The sequence below is a fragment of the Myotis davidii genome, unplaced genomic scaffold (genome assembly GCF_000327345.1).
Source record: "Myotis davidii unplaced genomic scaffold, ASM32734v1 scaffold573, whole genome shotgun sequence".
Taxonomy (NCBI): domain Eukaryota; kingdom Metazoa; phylum Chordata; class Mammalia; order Chiroptera; family Vespertilionidae; genus Myotis; species Myotis davidii.
The window spans coordinates 331,584-338,621 of record NW_006285997.1 but is presented as its reverse complement, the minus strand read 5'-3'; positions in this window follow the sequence as shown (position 1 = coordinate 338,621).

The following is a 7,038-nucleotide window of genomic DNA, read 5'->3' as shown; positions in this document are numbered from 1 at the left end:
GCCTGGTCTGACAGGAAGCGTAACAGCAGGGCTTTGTGAGATAAGCAACTTCTGAAAACAAGGACCCTTATTCAGCATCAAGTTTTTCACAAGGAGGAAAAAACCACCACCTAAAGTTAAAAATAGGTCGCCCAAGCGTGCAGCCCACTCACTCGGGTGCCCTCAGGGAGGTGGGAGGACACGGACGGGCCTCCGGGGGGAATCGAAGCAGCTGCTTGTCGGCTAGAGGTTTTGGACGAGTTACCAAACGGACTTCACCCCCAGGGGCAAGTCTCTCCTCCGTTTGGAAACACACTCCCCCGTGCTTTATGCGCAACAGGGATGGCATTTGGTCAGTTAATCCCTTTGTCTGGGCTAGTGGCTCTAACCTCTTGAGCAGAGAGAAGCCTAGAATGAACTGTGTGGTGCGTTTCAGAAGGAAGAGATGCATTTGACCAAGGGGACAGTTCTGGCCCCACAAAGGAGGGAGCGGCTCCGTGCTGCCCCCTGTCCGGCCGCTGCGGAAACACAGGGCGCATTTTGCTTGTCTGCCAAGAAAATCTTCCCCAGGAAACGTCTCTGATCGCCTCCCTGGGAATAATCTGGCTGCATGTTCAACACAGAGACTTCTCCCAAAGAGGGGCAAGAGGAACACGATAGGCTACGCAACGAAGCAGAACACAGAATATGTGAGAACTCCTGGGTAGGTGCTGAATGTCTGTATGCCCTGCCCCACCCCCAAATCCATTCGTGAAGCCCTCGTCCCCAGTGTGGCCGTATTTAACGTAGGGCCTTGAGAGGGACTTAGGTCAGGGGTGCAGCCCTCATGAAGGGGATTAGTGCCCTTATAACAGAAACACTTTTCTGCACTCATTGAGATGGTCATGTGATTTGTATCCTTACCTGTGTTAACGCGGTGATCTGTGCAGTTGAACCATCCTTGCATCCCAGGGCTCCATCCCACTTGGTGAATGATCCTTTGACTCTGCTGTTGAATTTGGTTTGTGAGTGTTTTGTTGAGGATTTTGTCCCAGCCTCCAGAACTGTGAGAAATAAACGTGACCTAGTGCCAACCAGTGAATATAAGAGCATGTCAGTTGGGGAAATAGTTTCTTCCCTGATAAGAGCCGAGCTGCAGGAGACCCTGGTCTCCGGACTTCCAGCCCAGCGAACTTCATATCGGTGCCACCCCCCACCCCCAATGAAGTGTGTGAACAGCACAGTTTGTCCTGGAGGAACCTGGCTGCAATTTCTCTATCCAGACCCGAGGCTGTGGGCTTGAAGCTTCATTTGACAGCAAGTACCATATTTTTCTGTGTATAAGATGCCCCCATGTATAGGACGCTCCCTGCTTTCCCAACCCAAAACTAAGAAATCAATATCTTACACATTTTGCTGGTTTTCCTCTTGGGGCCCTCTTCTTTGTTGGCATCTTAAGGAGCTGTTCTTCCTGTTCTCCGCTGTCTGATCACACTCAGTGGGAGGAGGACCAAATTGTCTCTGCAGCTCTGTGGCCATGCTCTCTGCACTCTCTCTGCAGCTCTATCTCCATGCTCTTTTGCAGAGCTGATTACTCTGTTTGAGTTTTGCAGAGTAAGACAATCGCTTACCGGTATTTATCTTTTTATTTTTTGACGCCTTTATGGGCTCAGAACGCTCAAGTCCCTGTTGCATCTGTACACTCTCCACCTCCCCCTCCAATCATGGCATCAGCTGACGTCAGTGACAATAAGGCTCGTGAGTGGAGGAAGCCTATTTGACAAGGTATGGGCAGCCGACTCCCTCCTCAGCTGACTTCCGTGTATATAAGGCTCCCCTCAATTTTCAGTCTAATGATTTTAGAAAAAAAAAATAGTGTCTTATACACAGAAAAATACAGTATACCATCTGCAATTGGGAGGGGGGGGGCAGCATGAAGGGAAGACCCTGGAGGAACCCAGGGCCAGTGGCCACAGGGTTTTGCTGGCGTCTGAGCCTGCTCTTGCCTCTCCCGGCGAGAAAGGGCAGTTCCTCCTCTCAGCTTCCCCACCTCCAGCTCACTTACCTGCAGACTGAGTACATGTCAGTTTCCAATAAACAACATTTTGGTATTTGTTGGTCCATTTGTCAAAAGTCATTGCAAGGTCTATTTCCAATAACTTCACATTCTCCAACGAAACCTATTTCTGAGATGTATAAATTAATCGCGGCTGTATGTGCTTGTTAAAGTTTCAGAGACTTCATTTCTGTGGGATCTTCAAATAAAAGTGTTCCTGAAACTGTGAGGTTACATGATCCCAACATTTCCCCATATTTCTGTCAAGTATGTAGGGATCTGTAAAGAAATGCATGTACCATTTGAAGAAACTCCGACTTTTTATAGAAAAGCAGGACTTGGTTGCAATGTTGACAGTCCTCGATCTCTGCTTTAGACATGCGGCTTTGAATCAATTCTATCGAAAGAGCCACACGTGCCACTGCTTTGGGTGTTCGTTGTGCAGACCTCCTGCCTCAAGCTTCCCCAGGACCGTGCCCCGGGGCGAGGTCTCTGGGCTCTCTGGCCCCTGCTAGCTAAGCTGAGACCTTCCTAGGAAACACGTCACCAATGCACGTCCTGTCCCGTTCTACTCATTTCCAGGGCCATTTGGCAAAAGCCTCCTTCACAATCAAAGGGGTTCGGGACAGGCCTCCCCAAGACGGGCCACCTTGGCGGACGAATGATTCCGAGCTGAAGGCGATCGGGACTCTGCAGACCCCTCCCTTAAAAGAGTTTAAATCCGGGGCTTTGCCCATTAGAGCTATCGCCAGAAACACCTCTTCATCACTCTCTCTAGGGCCGGGCAAACACCCAATTACTGACCAGTCTGCTCTTCCATCATTCTGAGAGAGACACCCCCACTCCCACCCCCTGCAGCCCCGAGGGGTCTTACCTCATCCTCAGCTCAGAAGGCCATAGGTACCTCATCTTCCTTTTGTGTCTCTGACTCTCTCGTGTGTGGGGCTCCCATCTGCACGTCAGTAATTGAATCTGGTTGTTTTCTCTTGTTCCTCTGCCTCAGATGGAAGTGGTTGTGGGATCAGCTCTGCCTCAGGTGGAGGTGGTTGTGGGACCAGAAGGTTCTGTCTCAGGTGGAGGTGGTTGTGGGATCAGCTCTGTCTCCGGTGGAGGTGGTTGTGAGGCCAGCGGGAGACCCTCGAGGGTAAAGTTTCTCCCTTCCCCCACCACCTTTCTGCCCCAGGTAACCATCTAGCTTTAGACCCTGCTTCTCCTCAATGTTCCGTGACCTGGTGACCGGCTCCTGGGGCCGGGCCTGTCTCACACATCTCCTGTGTTCACCCCCACCATTGCCAGCACCTCCTCACACACTCTGTTCTGACCGTGTCTCCGCTGCGGACTTCAGTAGATGTGTCGGCAGGTACATGCAGGTGGTTTGGTAAGTGCCTTCTGCCTGGTTATTGCTTGGTGCGTGCCTTGCTCGTCCTTGTCATCCATTCTGTGGGTTCCAACCTCATGGACGGGGCCAGCGGAGGCCTCAGCATGGAATTCGGCCCTCGCACCCCCCTAGACCTTCACGGCGGATGAGGGGCCTCGTCTGGCTGGGACCCCGGCATTCCCAGGCCCTCGCCGTCCCCTTACAGTGGCCACGATGGAGCACACGCCCTGGGTACGGTCAGCCCCGCCCTGGGGGCCGCGGAGGAGAGTGGACCAGCTCCCCACTTAGCCCATGTCCCCTGCTCCTGCTGCTGACACCCCGCGTGCTCTCCTCCCTTCTGTGTAGTTCCCCGCGTCTGAGGTCGGCTGGGGACCAACTGCGCTCTCAGAGTTCCATGCTCCCTTTTCCATCTCAAGTGAGATCGGTGTGATTGTCTCCGAGCTATTTTGAAGGTACGAACTTCTCTCTCCCTCTTTAATTTTTTTAAAATAATTGATGAGTTTATATTATTTTTTACACATATTTTTATTAATTTTAGAGAGGAAGGGAGAGGGAGAAAGAGAGAAACATCAGTGATGAGAGAGAATCATTGACCGGCCGCCTCCTGCACGCCCCCTGCTGGGGATCGAGCCTGCAACCCAGGCATGTGCCCTGACCGGAATCGAATCTGAGCCCCTGGTTCATAGGTCAACAAGGCTCCGCCCCTGAGCCACACCAGCCAGGCCATCTCTTTATTAATTTGTACTTTTTCCCAGAGGGAGGACCGTGCATAGGTTAGGATTGAGGCAACGGGCATTATGTCTCATGGGGGAAACTGCAGACGTTCTCTCCAGGCCTTGGTTTTGTGTTGTTTCTACACGAGGCCGAGACGAGGTCACTGTCTGGCTGGGAGGAGAGAGGGTGCAGTGGCGCTTCGTGGGGCCGGGCCGGGCTGGGGCTGGGCTGGGGCTGGGCTGGGCCAGGCCAGGCTGGGCAGTGTGACCCCCCGCAGCAGGAGGACAGCGCGGTGTGGGGTGATAAATGTAAAGACCAGTCCGCATGGCCAGGGCTTCTCTCCACCCTGTTCAGCTGCATCCTGTTGTGGTTTCTCCCAACGACACAAAGAAAAACCACAAGCAGATGGGAGCGGCCAGCCCCGGGCAGCCCCCAGGGAACCGGACACACGCGAGGACACGAGTCCTCAGCCCGCAGCTCGGCCACGGGAGGCCCCTCCCCCCCCCCGCCCCCCGAGGTGATGGGCACGTTTGCCACGATCACAGGAGACCTGGCCGTTCCTTATTTATTTTTCGGGAGCCAGCAGAGAGGATTCTAAAGTGCATGAGGAAAGTGAACGAGCGAAAGTGAATGAAGAAGTAGACATTTAAAGAATGTAACATGGCCCTCACACACCTGAGAAGGCACTCGCTGCTGCTTAGAGCAGTGATGGCGAACCTATGACACGCCGTCAGAGGTGACACGCGAACTCATTTTTTTGGTTGATTTTTCTTTGTTAAAGGGCATTTAAATATATAAAATAAATATCAAAAATGTAAGTCTTTGTTTTACTATGGTTGAAAATATCAAAAAATTTCTATATGTGACACAGCACCAGAGTTAAGGTAGGGTTTTTCAAAATGCTGACACGCCGAGCTCAAAAGGTTCGCCATCACTGGCTTAGACTAAGAGAGAAGTGAACTAGCAAGTATTTCAAAGTCTGATTGCTCACCCATCCAATGGGGAATATCTTCTGTTGGGGAGGCATGGACCAGCAGGTGTCGCCCTAAGGGTGAGCGAGCAGAGCAGGCAGCCTCTAGGGGGCGTACTTTGGAATCCAATATAATAAAAGGCTAATATGCAAATTGTCCCCTTGACCCAGAGTTCAACCGGGAGTTCAACCAGGGGGTGAGGCCAGCCCACCAACCGCCCACGGCCCCTGCCCCTGGCCGGCCTAGCCTGATCTAGTTAACTAATAAAGTAACCTTTCACGCACCTGTTGACTTAATGATTCTACGTGTAAGAATCTCTTGAAAATCAAAACATTGCACAGTATTTATTTTGATATTATTTGTAAGAGCAAAAGTTTATAAACAATCCAAATATTCATCAACAGGGGCTTATGTAAAAGAGAACACAGCCAAAACCGGTTTGGCTCAGTGGATAGAGCGTCGGCCTGCGGACTGAAGGGGCCCAGGTTCGATTCCAGTCAAGGGCATGTGCCTGGGTTGCGGGCACATCCCCAGTAGGAGGTGTGCAGGAGGCAGCTGATTGATGTTTCTCTCTCATTGATGTTTCTGAGTCTCTGTCTCTCTCCCTTCCTCTCTGTAAAAAATCCATAAAATATATTTAAAAAAAGAGAACACAGAGCAGTTGTTTAAAAAAATAAAGGAAAAGAGGAACTCGCTAAAAATAAGACTCAAACCAAAGGTTGGGTAGACAGACAGACAAATGATATGCATAGAGCAGGAGCGCTCGTGCTCTCTCTCTCTCACTCTCTCTGCCTCCCCATCTATCCCTGTTTCTTTCTAGCACACTTACAAGGCAAGCAGTGGTATTTTGGGTTCATGGAGGAGTAAATCTCTCTTTAAGGGTGGCTGTGCACAGATGAAATTTCAGTAGGTCAGATTTAGCAACAAACTGGACAGACCTGACTCAAACTAACAATAGCATCGACCAGGCCCAGTAGGTATGGCTCAGTGTGTTAGCATCAACCTACAAACCAGGAGGTCAGGGTTTGATTTCTGGTCAGGGCACATGTCTGGGTTGTGGCTCGATCCCCAGTGTGGGGTGTGCAGTAGGCAGCCGATCCATGATTCTCTCTCTTCATTGATGTTTCTCTCTCTCCTCTCCCTTCCTCTCTGAAATCAACCCATATATATAAAAGCCTAAGCAACTGTTAAGACCAAACCACCAGAACGACCAGTAGACCAGTCACTATGATGCGCACCGACCAACAGGGGGCAGACGCTTAATGCAGGAGCTTCCCGCTGGTGGTCAGTGCACTCCTACAGCCAACCTCCCACAGCTCCTCCACCCGACCCCTTCCCCCAGTTGGCCGGACCCCCATGGCCCCCGATCAGGGGTGCTGGCTGGCCAACCTCCTGTGGCCCCTGCCTCCCCCAGGCTGGCCGGCCCTCTGATAGGCCTCGATTGCCAGCCAGGCCAAGGGACCCCACCTGTGCACGAATTCGTGCACCGGGCCTCTAGTAAAAACATATTTTAAAAAAATAGCACTGAGCTTCTGACGTGCCTCTCTCATTTCATTTCTCCATAAAATCCACTACCAGGCTTCAGCTTGGAAACCACTTTTTTAAAAATTTTATTTATTGATTTTAGAGGGGGTGGAGGAAGAGAGGGAGAGAGAAACATCAGTTTGTTGTTCCACTTATTTACGCCTTCATTGGTTGATTCTTGTATGTGCCCTGACCAGGATCGAACCCTTAATCTTGGTGAATCAGGATGATGCTTGACCGAGTCACCTGGCGAGGGCCTGGGAGTGACACGTGGATTTCAGCCTTTGCTCAGACTAGTGACGAACTCACCTGCATGGGACCCAGTTCCCCCCACTTCGGCAGCACCTGTCTTTCCAAGCTGTTGGAAACGCTCGCTTGCAGGCATGCACACCTGTAGCCAGTTCTTCGCTGAAGGGCGCCCTTGATACATGACATCA